At 40.3% G+C, this 16,312-nt stretch overlaps 1 protein-coding gene across 1 annotated transcript in view; it reads right to left on the reverse strand.

Annotated features, from left to right (window-relative positions):
- TBC1D22A (TBC1 domain family member 22A) overlaps positions 1-16,312 on the reverse strand; it is a 490,668-nt gene that overhangs the window by 154,710 nt on the left and 319,646 nt on the right. The window lies entirely within an intron of this gene.

Below are 16,312 nucleotides of genomic sequence, written 5' to 3' on the forward strand. Positions count from 1 at the left end.
AGTGAAAGTAAAAGTTTAACTTTCACTCCGGGAGCCCGGGGGTCACGTGACCGCCAGGGTTCCCTGATACAGCAGAGCTGGAGGGTCATACTAGACCCTCGCCAGCTATGCCAGTGACTAATGTCACTCCAGGGGTTGTTTCCCCCTGTAACTGGGGTTCCTATGGATGCAAAATTACAGAATAAAACTACAATATATACATAAGAAAGAAAATAACCCAAAGCCGACGCCAACCAAAACCGTCGCTATAAGCACCCTGTAAACCAAAACCACACATATTATATATCAAAATGTCCGAAACAAATAGAGGAACCCATTCCCATACTTTATTTCAGCAAAAATATACTAAATAAATTTAAAAAACTATAAATGTTAAAAAAACATTTTTTTTAGCATTTTCCTCCCAATAAAACTAAAAAACGGAAAAAAAAGTCAGTGAAAAACATATTTAAAACATCGCCTTATATGTCACAGAAAAAAACAGCAAAAATAATTTGGGTAGCTGAAGGAAACAAAATAGTTCAGTAAAACCGCCACATGGGTAAAATCCCTAAAAAGTGTCTGGTCCTTTAAAGGGGTTGTCTTGCGAAATCAAGTTGGGTTATACACTTCTGTATGGCCATATTAATGCACTTTCTAATATACATCGTGCATTAAATATGAGCCATACAGAAGTTATTCACTTACCTGCTCCGTTGCTAGCGTCCCCGTCTCCATGGATCCGTCTAATTCTGATGTCTTCTTGCTTTTTTAGACGCGCTTGCGCTGTGCGGTCTTCTGCCTGGTGAATGGGGCCGCTCGTGCTGGAGAGCTGGTCACCGCGTCATCGTAGCTCCGCCCTGTCACATGTGCCGATTCCAGCCAATCAGGAGGCTGGAATCGGCAATGGAACGCACAGAGCCCATGGTGCACCATGGGAGAAGACCCGCGGTGCACCATGGGAGAAAACCGCAGTGCATCCCTGGGAAAGGACTGGCGGCCATCTTTGGGAGAAGATTTTTTAAAGTCCTTATTTCGTCGGATCGGTGAGTAGCAAGCGGTTTAAAAACCGCTTTAATTTGCTATTTTATGCTAGGGGGTGACAGGGGGAATGGGGTAAGGTAAAATTTTGAGGTTTGCCGCGAGACAACCCCTTTAAGTACAAAACAGCCTGGCCCTAAGGGGTTAAAAAAAGCTTCCTCCCTGGGTGCATCATTAATGTTTTACCCAGTAATTCAGTGAAAGTATGAACCATGAACTGGTTTTGAATGCATAAGTTATTTCTCATTATGTGACAAATATTTAGGTCTCACAATACAGGTGACTCACAATGTGCTAGAAATACATAAGCGCTATTGTTATCCATCCTGTTATCAAGTAAGCATCTGACTTAGAAATTACTTTTAATTAATACTCATAGGTAAAATGGAGTTTTGTTCTGGAATGAAAGAAAGCCAAGCGCAGAGCATAGTTGTGAATGTATGGCCATACTCCAGAGTGTCACTCTGCTCAGGGAAGCTGTGGTGATAAAAAGGCTCATAAATCAGAGAAAGGCTGGATTCATCTTTCTTCTTTGTAACTTCTAGGAGAAATACACATATCGGCTTTACTCATTTACACAAGGTCTTTTGGCAAGCTTTTATGTCTCCCAGTGTGATTATAAACTGTGAACCTTCCATATTGTAAGTTTATCTGGAGAGCGCTAAAAAAAAAGATTTTGAATCACAATTGTTTCAAACCTACCTCCCACACATGTGCATTCGTACCAAAAAACATTGCTTCAGTATAACCCTCAGGGGGCAAGGGAATAATATACAATTTCCAAATCAAGTAGAAACTTAATCTTAGCATAAAATAGATACAGCAGACAATATTGACCAAAAGGCATTTAACATGGAAGGAAAACACATAAATAACTGCAGTATAAAGTTATAGCATTAGTCATCAGACGAAAACTTTGATAATTGTGACATCGAGCAGATCCCTAATAAATATAAGTATTTATATCCACTAGTAGTCCCTACTACTGTTAAAAAGAGCCTCTGTATAATGAAATGATATAAACAGAATGTCAGGGTCCTCTAGGACAGTGTTCCCCAACTCCAGTCCTCAGGGACCGCCAACAGGTCATGTTTTCAGGATTTCCTCAGTATTGCACAGGTGATGTAATTATTGTTGGTGCCTCAGACATTGCCACAGGTGTTCTTACTATAGGAGATCCTGAAAACATGACCTGTTGGTGGTCCCTGAGGACTGGAGTTGGGGACCCCTGCTCTAGGAGAGGCAGTGCTCCTGAGCAGATATACCTGCCCTTAAGTCAGATCTGACAGGTCTGTCATGTTGTTACATCAGAAGGTAGAATAGGAGAGGCACTGATCTTGGGCATATATAACTTTACATTATAGAATGGCAGGTTTTAGTCTAAAAAGCCAAGTAAATGCCTGACCTACTTCACCTGCCACACATTCTGACTGCTGTCCATGTATGATCGCGAATGGGTGATGATTGCACCAAAAGGCAGTGATCCAAAACGGCACATATGTGAAGGTGCACAGTTGGCTAATGCTTACCAGATTTGTATACCAGATTCAGGGAATTATTGGGTTAATGTTTAAAGCACACAGTTATTCAATAAGTCAATGAATACGCAGAGTCGAACAGATTCATGAAAACTGTCTAAAAAAAAACAAAAAACATCTGTTGCCCATAGCAACCAATCACACAGCAGCATTACTTCTTCAAGAGCACTACGAGGAATGAAAGCTGAGATTTGATTGGTTGCTACAGATAACAAAAGATAGTTTCATAAATATCTCTCATAATGTTTAACACTGATCCTTTAGAAAAAAATGTATATATACAGCTCCATATCGAAGCACTTTTTTCCAGCCCAATAACGTAAAAGAGACGACCGCAGCTAAGAGTTAAAGAATGTCAAATGTAAAAAAGCATACCAGATTAAAATTTAAAAAAGCTGGCATGAGATCGGTATCCATTCATCGACATCCATCTGTTCCAATCTGTCAAAAACATAGTGCCAAAATGTATTTTGGCAATTTCGGAGACCGACTTGATTCAGTTGATGACATGTTTAATGACAATAACTAAACATGCTTAGTTTTTAAAATGTAAACATAAATAGAAAAGTCTTCCCCCAGCAGCTCGAGTTCTTATTTATTGACCGACATCTCAAGATGTTGATCAAAACTCCAAAGCTTGTATCAAAAGTGGTAATCATTTGACCTTTTCTTCTCTTCTTGTATGGCTCACAGTACGGGAAATCAATATTCAGGATTTAAGGAATACCTTTAGATTATCAATGTGAGCTCTACCAGGCAATTGTCCATAATAACATGCTCAAACAAATGGAAAAAAATACATCAAACGCTGGGCAAAATCAATGCTAAAACTATTGTCAGTAAAGCTTAACTCCACACCACAAAAGCTCACTTGTGTCGGTCAGCTCCTAGAATTAGTTTAATCCCCTTGCAACAACTCGTATGTTGTTAATAACACTGAAACGATCTGACAGATGTCACTATGTAAATATATGTTGTGGGAGCTAATAAACTACTTATGAGTGAAAATAAACCACAACATACAACACAGACACCTCCTACTAACCCATGTAAGGGTACGGGTTAGTAAGAGGGTGACCACAAGTCCACCCATGGCCCCATGATCTGCCACTATTGGTAGCATGGGGCAGTATCTTGACCTCTATCATGTTGCACAGATAGTCTTAGCCCGTTGCACATGCCGTCACAATTAGGTGTGCTGTGTCAAGAGCATGACACAGATACTAGGACATGGCCCATTACATGAGGAGAGCGAGGCAGGGCCATAGAAGAGAATCAACCGAGCATCAAAACTGAAACTTTGTATGAGAAGGAACAAGAAAAGCACTGTCTAAAGAAAAAAAAGTGGCTTGAAGTCCACCAGTACCAAAGGCCCGGAAGCATCCATGTGTTGCTTCTTTAGAATGAGCAACAGCAACTTGAATAGGGTTGTCTTAAAGGGGCATTTGCATATTAAAATTATTTTTAAAAAGTAGTGGCATATTGTGAGAAGATGCCATGATTTTATGATCAGTAGGGGTTGGGGTTCTGGGACACCCCCACCAAATTCTGAGAATGAAGGGACTGCAGTTTTGATGTAGCACCGTGTCCGCTTCATTATTATACCTGCACAGTGATGCCTGGCCACCCAAAGTTCATGGAACTGCAAGGCAGCAGCCCTCTCCAATCCCAGAGGCCCACATTTAATTATAGTATATCCTATTGTATTCTTTTTGCTATTATAAGATGGGAATTCCCCTCTAAAGTGAACCTGTCATTTCAGATGACTTCTAGAATAAGCTATTGTGTATGAACAAGGAGTAGTAGCAGCATTTCTGGCCATTATACAGATGTAACACCAATAATTTAACTCATATTAACGGATTACTGAGCTAATGAGCCGCGGCTCATAGTGCAACCACCAAGTGAATGGCAGCAGACATGCTATGCAATCAGCATAGCATGACTTACAGGCACCAGGCAGTTTGCACTGCAAATGCATTCTTCATGGATGGCGTGTTACATCTGTTTGACATATATGTGGAATTAGTCAACAGTTTTTAAATACTACCTGGTCTGAGTATCAGGGCAGGTAACAGAAGCGCAAGGCGCATTGCTAGAACCTTCATAAATAACTTAAGGTCAACACTGAGTAAAGAGATGGGGCATTAGTTCGAGCAAAGCATAGGGTCTTTGTTCTGTTTGTGTATAACTGTAATCTGGGCACTCCACATCTCAGAGGGTCTTAAAACAGATTTTAGTAGTATTTCAGATTTAATGATAAGTCCAACAGAAAAATTGACTGGTAAATGGAGAAATGGCATTTTTTTTCTCCAATAAGACATATAACAAAATCTCTTATACTTGTTTGCATTATTGATCTCTGCAAAGTTTGTTGACACAACAGTGTATCTCCAGAGTTTGTAGGTGTTTGAGTCTTAGATTGTATATTTGGCTTCATAATGTTAGAAAGACCCCAAAAATATATTAAGTCAAAGTACAGTGCTGCAGTGAGTGATATCTATGGGGCTGTAGTAGCATCGCTGTGGTTCAGTGGTTAACAATGTCATGTTTGAAACTTGTCTAAGTTTGAACAGCATCTCTATGGAGTTAGAACACTCTTCCGATATTTGTGTAGGTTTCCTCCCACACTACAAAAAAGTTCTGATAGGTCAACAAGAATCATGTGAAATAGTTTACCGTATGTGTGAGCATGTGGGTGTCTCAGATATAAATAAGTTTCCAAGCCCCTATGAAGGACAGAGAATGATATATATGTACAAAGTTGTTGGATATGTTGGCTATAAAAGCAATGGGAAATGTTTGCATAGATCTTGTCTTTCCTTTTTACAAGGATTGCTCCAAATCACCTGTGCATAGGTAAATGATGAAATTCTGGCTGCCTGCAACTAAAGGATTACGTAAACCGATGTATAAATCATATGCTACTCTCTGTCTACGCAGGGGATTTAAAGCTTTGCATCAGAAAACCAGAGCCCTAACCCAAATGTTTTTCTTGCAGATAAAAGTGTATGCTGTATTCTAGATGTGGTCCGATAAGGATAACTTAACATTAAACTTGTGTTCTTATATTATTGCTTCCTTATGTATCTCAAAATCTCTAATGTAGAAGAGGCGGTTATGTTTGGTGCACAAGTATATTAGATAAGGTTTTAGTTTGCAATGTGTAAACACAAATAGGCCCAAACATATTCTTCTGCACTAAGCTTAGTGCAATAATTTGGAACCTGAAATTGGTTTTCCAGCCATAGGCCTCATGTCCACAGCACGAGCGGATTCTGTGCAGGGAATCTGGCATGGAATCCAGTCCTGCCCGTGGTCAGTGACCCATGCCTGCATGCATTTCCCCAGCAGCAGCGTCCGCGCAGATCCCTCCACTCCCGGGCTCGCTGTACTGCGCATGGTCCTCACGGCTCGCCGTCGGACATGCACAGTACAGTTTTTTTGTTTTTTTTTAAATCTTCTGTATTCACGAAGATCCACTGCACGTCCACAGTGTCAGCGGGTGTGCCGCAGATCGGATTGCTTCCATTGACTTCAATGTAAACTGCACAAAAATGAAGCACACTGCAATTTGTTTTCTGAACCAAAAGGTCCGCAAATCAAATCTGCGTGTTTTAATCCATTTGCGGACACTCCTGTATCTCTATGGGCGGCTTGATTTACGGAACTCCCGCAAATCAAATTTGCCCATGGACATTGGGCGTTACACTATGGGACCTTGAATAAGAACCAGGCCTGCAATACAGGCCGCTGCACAGCGTGACCAGTATTGTAGGCATAGTTCCTAGTTTATTCCACTAGTGTGTTTTATTTTGGTCCTGTACTGGATTCCATCTCAATACAATCTCAATGTTCCAGTGCACGGAGTTGATGTGTGCTTGAAGCAAACACCTGCAGCGTATGGAGATGTGGGCTGCAAGCGCACATCAACTCTGTGCACTGAAATATAGTTTTGGGGAACAACTCATCGTTGACAGACCCCGACAATTATCTATTGATGAGCTATCCTCAGGATAGGTCATCCTTACTTTAACCCCTTAGTGATCAGCCCATTGCCTTTGTACGTACTGGTCTGCTGGGCTTAACTCACAAAGGACGTAAAAACATGCATCCTCTGGAAATGACAGCCCTGCAGGCTCTGAACGTGACAGCTCCATGCTGTCAGTTACCGGAGGCAGCTGACAGCATGGAGCTGTCATCCAGGGCCGCGGGACCCCACTCCGGCAACGCGATCGCCAGTATCCACCGGATACCGGCGATCGTGTTACAGTCAATGGACAGTTTAAAAAAAGTAAAGTTTCAGCTCTCTTTACGGATCGGATCCGTAAGGGGAGCTGAGAATACTCACCCCCCCGTGCTCCGTGCTGTCCGGCTTCTTCCTTCTCCTCTCCGGACCTGCTGCTAGCGTCTGCGCATGCGCGCCAGACGCATTACATCATGCACATGCGCAGAGGGCCGGGAGGCCCGGGAAGTTTAAAAACTCCCTGCTCCCGGCTAGTATGAGTAATTTTTTCCTTCTGCTTTGCTTTGATTCATTCAAAACGGTGGGGTCAAAATACGCAGTACACCGCTAGATGAATTCGTTAAGGGATCTAGTTTCCAAAATGGGGTCATTTGTGGGGGTTCTCTATCGTTTTGGCTGCTCAAGGGCTCTACAAGTGGGCAATGGGGCCTAAAACGCCTTCAAGCAAAATGTCTGTTCTGAAAACCAGCGTCTGCTCCATTCGGTTTGGGCCCCCCTGTGCATACGGACATAAGATTAGGGCCACAATGGGTATATTTCAAAACACAGGACAAATGGGGGTATCCATTTTTCGGTGCAAATCCTCATTTTCATGTGCACTATGGAAAAAATCCTGTGTTAGAATTACATATTTGCAAAAATATGAAATTTTCCTTTTTCACGTCTAAATTGCATTAATTCCTGAAAAGAAACAATGGGATCAAAATACTCATTAAAGGGTGTAGTTTTTAAAATGGGGTCATTTGTGGGGGTATCTATCATTCTGACACCTATGAGCCTTTATAATCTTGGCTTGGTGTAGGAAAATAAAGTGTTCCTCAAAATGTTAATAATTAATGTTAAATTTGTACGTCTCCTAAATGGTTAAAAAAAAACAAACAAAAAAACGACCGTTTTTACAATGTGCGTCCTAAATACAGTAAACAGATGGAAAAATATATCTTATCAAAAATATCTATATTATATTTGCTCATATTTGAGATATTGACAACATGCTGTCAGTCCACCATCAGGGCTGACATGCTACATGTTTGTTATTTTATGTGTACCTAAACTGCTGAGACTATAGGGCTATTTTCAGAGCAAATATGTGGCTTGCACTACTAGCATAGCTACCTTAGCATAACATTCTTTTAGCTCTGCAGACCAGAGCAAAGATGATTTTCATCTAAAAACTAAAAGAGGATATTAGGGGTTACCAATATATTATCATTGGTCACCTGAGTAAGCATCATTAATTGAGTTATCCTCTGGTATTATTACTTTTGCTCTGTTGGCCCCAGTCTGAACTGACGCTTATGCGGAGATAGCTAATCAGTTTATGACGATACTTTGTGAGGTCATTCTGCTACATCCATGAATGGTCGTTACAAATCTATATATGGAGAGAGATAGATAGCATATGGTCTTTATTTTCAACTAACAACTAGATATATCACAGATATTTTGTAGTGAGTAGAAAATATCCAATACAGGTTTTACCTAAGTACTGCAGCTATTCTTTGCTGCATTCTGTCTTTGTATTCATCTTGGCGGTCATCTTTTGCCCCTGATGAGCCCACCCCAGGGCGAAACGCGTTGCACGACTGAATAAAATTGCACAATAGGGCGACTGAATAAAACTGCCTATTAATATAACTCACCGACATCCCTCTTTTTGGTGCTGTATGCAATGTAACTTAGGTTTGAGCTGATAACTAGACTTACTGTATTGAACGTAAGCTACACCTGTTTCACTATTGGATGGCCTCTTTGAGCATCCAAAATTGAGCTATCAGCGCTAAGTCATCTGGATATATAACCAGATACAATTCAATTCTCCTTCATCGTCGGGATTTATAGACACATACTACCCGATTCAAATACATGTCGTTCATCTTTCTATGAGTTTGCCTATTCGTAGAATTTTAATATTATTTAATAAAAGTTAATTTTTATATCGTTAGTCTGTAGGTCCAACCAGTAAGCTGGCAATTCAATTGTTGGATGTATTCTGCCCCTGTGAATTCGTTAATAAATATACACAAATTCTATTGGTCTATTTTTTCCGCCTAAATGAAGTACAACATGTGGCGAAAAAACATTGTCAGAATCACTTGGATATGCAAAACTTTTACGGTGTTATTCCATGTTAAAGTGACGCATGTCAGATTTTCAAAATTTGGCCTGGTCATTAAGGCGCAAACAGGCTTTGTCACTGAGGGGTTAAAGCAGGAAAACCCCTTTAAATTAGTTTAGCTCTTTATGAGAAAGCTATCCCACTGTCTGTCAAGAAATTAACTTTCTTTGAATCTTATGCACACACAAATGAACTGTTTCCTCAATGTAATTACATTTCTACTAAATGAAACCTCTACTAAATCTTGCATAAAGAAAAAACAGATGCAGATGTACTGAGATGAAATCCAGTCCAGGACCAAAATAAAACACATAAAGTAGATTAAAATTCACAATGTGAGTTACAAAAGCTCGACAAGCATTTTGGTTCTATCCTCCTGGGACTTAGCGTTATTAGATCAGATAAGCTGCACTAAGAAGCATAAAGGAATTTACTAAAGCATGACAATCATTTTTATCCTATCTGATCTAATCATAAGGAATATTGGTAACCTTGATTACCAGAACGTGGATATTGAGGAAGTTGGAAATGCAAATAAAAAGAACATAAAAGTAGTTAAAGTAGTTAAGCTTCAAAATGTAGCTGTATTTTTCTTCAATGATCACAAATGAATACAAACTTAAGGTTTTTGCTGGGACTTTTGTGTTGTGTGATTTTCCAGCCCACGCCATACAAACCCCATGCACATCTGAAATGCATGTATGTCAATGGCACCAAATCGGTAAATCCGGCACATAATTATGAATATTTTTCATATGTACACTTATTAAAAGTTGTTTCTATCTCCAGATATTCCAAGACTAAGAGAATAGCACTAGCTGCTGTTTCTATTGTAGAATCTTTCTATGTACAAGTCTAATCAGCAAATGTTCCAAGGTGGTCTAACCTACTCAGTCTTGCTTCTTCATACTAGCTCTGTCTCTCTCTACTACCACTACATTTACACCTGACATCAGAGAAGACTGAAGCTTCAAAGGCAGCTACTTATCACACCTGGGATCCTTCCACATACCCAGTGGAGCAGAAAGAGAAGCAAGACTGAGTATGTGTGACCACCAATTACTGATGTGGACACAGAGCTGAAACAGCAGATGGCGCTATTTTAACATTACTTCTGGGATATCTGGTTATAGAAACATTTTCTTAAATACATGTAAGTATAAAAAAAGTTTAGAATTATTGGATAGATTTAATTATAAACAATTTTTTTTTGTGAGAAAACCCATTCAAGTATGCCACCAAGCTGCTGGTCAGTGTGCTACTCGTTTCCACTACAAAGTTCTTCCTAAAGCCATTTTTCAGAGTTTGACAATACCTTTCTAGAACTACAGTTGCCTTCAATCATCACTCCTTGTGACCAAGACATCTATTTTTCAGTTATGTAAGTATATATATATATACATACACACACACACACACACACACACACACACACACACACACACACATACACATCTCTCTCTCTATATCTATCTATAATCATTAATTACACAAGAGGATTTTAACTTCGCATTGGACCCTTCGAAATCGGACTACAGCAGCTCAAAACGGATTCTCCCAAATAAGGTTGGTCACTAACTAGTAGAGACGAGCGAGCGTACTCGGTAAGGACACATACTCGAGCGAGTATCGTCCTTACCGAGTACCTGACTGCTCGCCTGCAAAGATTCGGATGCCAGCGGGGGGCGGGGAGCAGCGGGGGAGAGCTCTCTCCCTCTCCTCCCCGCTCCCTCCTGCTCACTCCCGCAGCACAGCACTCACCCCTGCCGGCACCCAAATCTTTGCGGGCGAGCAGGCAGGTACTCGGTAAGGATGATACTCGCTCGAGTATCTGTCCTTACCGTGTACTGTCGCTCATCTCTACTAACTAGCCAAAATTCTATATACCAAAAACGTGCCTTCCACTGGTACACCTCTTAGCCCTGACCATGAGATTTCACTTACCACTCAGCAGCATACAATATGCATAAGAATTATAACGTATTCATATATAGCGGCTTATAAGTTTTTGTATGCAATCAGCTCAAACATGCAAAGAATCTCAGCAACATTTTGTCTTCACACTTATCAGATGATGCAATGAACATGGAGAAATGCAAGCTTATACGTTAGTGCCAGTACAATAACATTAACACAATAAGAAACATTTCACAAAAAGGTTTCCACAACATGATGCATTATCACCGCTTACACTACAATTCTCAGCAGGCTTGACCAGGGTTAGCTGCCACAGATCAGGTTGACTGATTTCGAATACCATTCTCAAGAGGTGAAGCTGAGAAAACCTTAGCGCTAGTTGCATTAACCTGTTGAGGCATCGTACAGCACTATCACAGAGCCTATTATTTTCAGTGAAAAATATTCAGTCTACTCAGGAAGAAGATGCTCTCAGATTTTTTTCTACAAACTCAGCCCAATATTTGCAGTGCACACAGTTAATTTGTCACATATTTTAACTGATTCTTGTGCCTTGACAACTTTTGCTAAATAAAATCAAGAATACAGGCATGCAATCTCCATAGACAAACCTTTTGCATTAGAAACACTTTTCAGTGATTGTATTATACTGATCATAGAGGTTCACTAAAGGCCCATTTACACGCAAAGACAATCTTTCAAACGATTGAAATATTGACAGTTTTAGCAATCGTTTTAATAGACACTAATCTCTATTAACACTTTTTCAGCTGCATGTGCATGTAAAAGGGCCTCCTGAAGCTGTTTGCAAAGCACAGCATGTGGTCTGAGCTCTGCACACAGCTCCATTGTTCTCGCATGGGCTGTCAGCAGAATACAATGTAATCTCTGAATCCTGTGCAGAATGCAGAGTGCGGTCCCTGTTATCTCTCTCCGGCTGAATGATGGATTTTAAGTTCAACCTCAAATCATCGTTTAGCCGAAGAGTGAACGATGACAGCGCTTAAACACAATGGTTATTGCTCAAATGCCATCATTTGAACGAATTTTGAGCGATAATCGTTGCGTGTAAATGGGCCTTTAGCCAAATAAGCCAACATTAGGTCACAAAGTGCACAAAATATTATCGTGCTTGGTGCACACAAAATTTATTATGTTTTTACATCTGCCCTAAGGGTGGGTTCACACAGGGTGGATTCCCGTTGGAAATCTCACGGTTTGGCCGCAGCAAAAACTGCGAGATTTCCACCAGGAGAACCGCCGTGGTTTAAGCCGCGGCGGCTTTGAAGCGGCTCGGCCGCATGTTTTTCCATTGCGGACGGCGCTCCCATAGAGGACAGCGCGGCCACGACATAGATAAACAAAAAAGGAAAGGTAAACAGACATGCTCAATCTTTGGAAACCGCGGCTACGGCCGCCGCAGCCGTGGTTTCAACCGGATTTACTGCAGCGGATTAGCCGTCCCGTGTGGACGAGATTTCTGAGAAATCTCATCCACATGGCTGGCTAATCCCGAGATTAGGGGCCGCGGGCGGATCGGCTGCGGCAAAACCGCGGCAAATCTGCCCTGTGTGAACCCAGTGTAAATGCTTTGAAAAATGTCTATATAAAAAAGCATTGCTAAGAGGCCATGAAATATGCCAAATTTATTAATGAACTGCTCTTTTTGTGGTGAACAATATCTATGTGCAACCTCAATCAAAAAAGTTGGGACAGGAGTTTTAACGAAAGACTGGAAAATTAACTACTAATAAAAAATAGCTGGAGGGTAAATTTTCCAAAAGGTCATATGCCTACGTATAAAAAGAGCATGTTAGAGAGGCAGAGTCTCTCAGAAGCAAAGATGATCAGGGGTTCATCAATCTGAAAAAGTGTCTAAAAATTATGGAATTGCAAAAAAAAAAAATGTTACTCAATGTAAAATTGTGAAGACTGTCAACATCCCACCATACATAATATCATCAAAAGATTCAGAGAATCTGGAGAAATTAATGTGCTCAACAGAGATAACCAGCAGTCTATATTAGATGCTCGAGATCTGTGGACCCTTAGGCATCACTGCATTAAAAACGGACATGATTCTGTAATGCAAATCCCTGCATGGGCTCAGAAATACTTCCAGAAATCATTGTCTGTGAACACAGTTCGCAGTGCAACCCATAAATCCTAGATGAGGCAGAATAATGCAAAGAAGTCATATATCAAAACAATCCAGAAGCATTAGCTTCTTCTCTGGACCAAAGCTCATTTAAAATGAGCTGAGGCAAAATTGAAAACTATTCCATGGTCAGATGAATCAAAATTTGAAATTCTTTTTGGAAACTGTGAATGCCATCTCCAGCAGACTCAAGAGGAGAAGGTCTATTGGGCTTGTTATCAGTGCACAGTTCAAAAGCCTGCGTCTCTGATGGTATGGGGTTGTTTTCATGCCTATGGCTTGGTCAGCTTACACATCTTGAAAGGCACTATCAATGCTGAGCCGCACATAGAAGTTTCAGAACACATGCTCCAATCCAGATAACGTCTCTTTCAGGGAAGGCCCTGCACATTTTAGCAGGACAATGCTAAACCACATACTGAATCCATCACAACAGAATGACTATGCAAAAGAACAATGCCTGCAGTCCGAACCTTTCACCAATAGAAAGCATTTGGCACATTATGAAACAAAAAAATCCAGCAGCTAGAAACCTACATCAGACAAGCATGGGACAACAATCCTCACTCAAAACTCCAGCAAACGGTCTGCTCACTTCCCAGACTTTTAAAAAGATGAGGGGATGCTACACAATGGTAGACATGGCCCCAGTCCAACTTTTATGAGATGTTTTGCTGCCATAAATTTCTAAATAAGTTAATTTTTTTAAAAATAAAATGGAAAAATGTCTCACCATCACATTTTGAAAGGTGTTCTATTGTGAATAAAATATGGTTATAGGAGATTTCCAAATCATTGCATTCTTTTTTCTTAACATTTAATTACATTTTACACAGCGTCCCAACTTTTTGGGAGTTGGGGCTGTATATGTACAGTATATCAGCCATGAAATTAGACCCACATTTATCATACTGTGTACACAATTTTGATAAATTTAAAAAGGGGTTATCCCCCTTTTAAAAACTTATGGTCTGTACTTTGGTAGGAATCTCCCGTGCAGGATTTGCCATGTACCATGGATGCCAAGTATAAAACTGCTTTACTTTTCGGTATCTTGCTGACACATTATTTGTATATCCTATTTTTATCTTTTGATCTAAAGCCTGGTTTAGACACAACAATTATCGCTGAGGGCTTTTTACAGCGCAAGGTGATCACCTGCGCTCCGAGCAGGGGATGCAGAAGACAAGCAGGGCCGCTTATCTTCTGCATCCAGCTGTTTCCCACTTGGAGCCCCCGGCTGTTATACAGCCGAGCGCTCCGAGCGGAGGATGCAGAAGACAAGGAGGTTGGCCCCGCTTGTCTTCTGCATCCAGCTATTTCCCGCTAAGAGCGCCCGGATGTTATACAGCCGAGTGCTCCGAGCGGGGTATGAAGAACGCAGCTGGACCGCTGTGTTCTTCATACCCCGCCTGTCTTCAGGAAGTGGGATACAGCTGAAACAATAGTATCAGCTGTATTCTGCTGTGAATTCCTGATAATTGATCACTGATCTTTCAGCATGCTGAAAGATCAGCGATCAGGGATGGCTCAACCAAAACTGCACGATGTCAGTGCAGTTAGACACAACGATTATCACTCAAAAGACGGCTTTGAGCGATTTTTGAGCGAAAATCATTGTCTCTAAATCAGTCTTTACATGTCTCTTTTGATAATCTCTTTTTTGATATCTTGAATGCCTTTTGATATCTTGTGTGTATATCTACATTTTATCACTTTAAGTAAACTTGATTAATATTTGGCCTGTATGTATGTGAACCCATATATTCTCCTTGCGGAGTTTAGCCTTAGATAGCAATGAAAGCAGTATTACTATCACAGCAAGTAAAAAGTACAGTATACTTCCCACATAGGTAGCAGCACTGAAAGCTTGTAGTTTCCTGCATATATATTATCATGGTCTTGCTAGGTTTTGAAAATATGGCAACATAGACCCATTCTACGGAAATTAAAATTTAAAGGTACAAAGAACACTTGTTTTTTTCAAAGCTCACAAATTTAATATTTGAGCCTCTGCTATAATACCTCAATACGTTATAATAAGAAGAACAGCAAAGCTTCTGCACAGGATATCTGCACTCCCTGTAAAACTGCTTATTTCCTCCCACATGGTGCCACTGGTTGCAAGTCCAGTACTGTAGATCATAAGATCTGTCCATACTCTACAACATGAAATGGTTTTACCTTTCTTTCTCCTCTCAGTCTTTCCGTACCCCCCTAACTTTTCCCTTTCCTCTTTGGTATGAGTGCCACATTATAGTCCCTTCGCTTCTCCATCGCACTACATATCATTTCTTTCTTCTCTCTACCTGCAACTCTCAAATAGCCTATTAGTTGGTAGCACAATCAGTTCACTTAAAATAATCACTTATAAAATTGGGTAAAACGCAACTATATGAGGAAATAAATGGAAGACTTTGTGTACAACAGCTAGATGGCACATGTTTATTTTTTCAATGCAGGTTCTAGGACAAGTTCAATGATTATCCATGAAATTATAAGTATACCGCTGTGAATAACAGATTAAATTTGATAATAATTTCCTTGGGACACATTGTATTTACTATGCGATTTAGCAAGCCATGTTATCTTGTTTGTCCAGTGTATTTCTACAAATTGCTCCTCTGAGAGTCGGGTGGTTCTGTTCATTTATAAATGTACAAGATATAAACTATAAGCACAGAGTAAGGACGCAATAAAATTTAAAGAAAACACTACATGCTGATATTATAGAGGGTAGAGATTTTCATATTTATGTGCTATGGTACAGAAATTAAGTCTATGTATATAAAAATATACAAGGGAGCCAATCAGGCCAATGGAATGAGACAGCTATATACAAATCAGTCTCTTAGTAGTAGCCAAAAGGAAGCTGAAAGCTCTAAAAATCTTTAACCTTTTCCAATCCAACTTTGGATTCAGGGTTTCCTAAAAGGCTTTCTCTTTTTGCAGTTATACAACGGTGCCATCTGCAGGCTAAAGACAGTGTGTGTGTGTGCCAGAGAGGTTCAGACAGCGGAGTGGCTGGCAATAGATGGTAAGAATACCCTGTCGGACGTCTTCTGACATTGGAGCTGTACAAGCTTCAATCAGAATGTAGGAAGACGTTAGACAGTGGATTGCAAAGGGTTTTTCTGTTTAAAAAAGTTCACGCTATATTACAATACCATGCTGGAAGTGTTGGGTTTTCAAAATTTCTGAATTATTTATATAAGGGATAAAAGGAATTTTACTGTACCTAAAATAAATGTTAGACGAAGGAGCAGTACCAAATAATACTTCCTAAGGGCTGAGCACATAGTAAGGTTACATGC

The sequence above is a fragment of the Eleutherodactylus coqui genome, chromosome 2, assembly GCF_035609145.1.
Source record: "Eleutherodactylus coqui strain aEleCoq1 chromosome 2, aEleCoq1.hap1, whole genome shotgun sequence".
Lineage (NCBI taxonomy): Eukaryota > Metazoa > Chordata > Amphibia > Anura > Eleutherodactylidae > Eleutherodactylus > Eleutherodactylus coqui.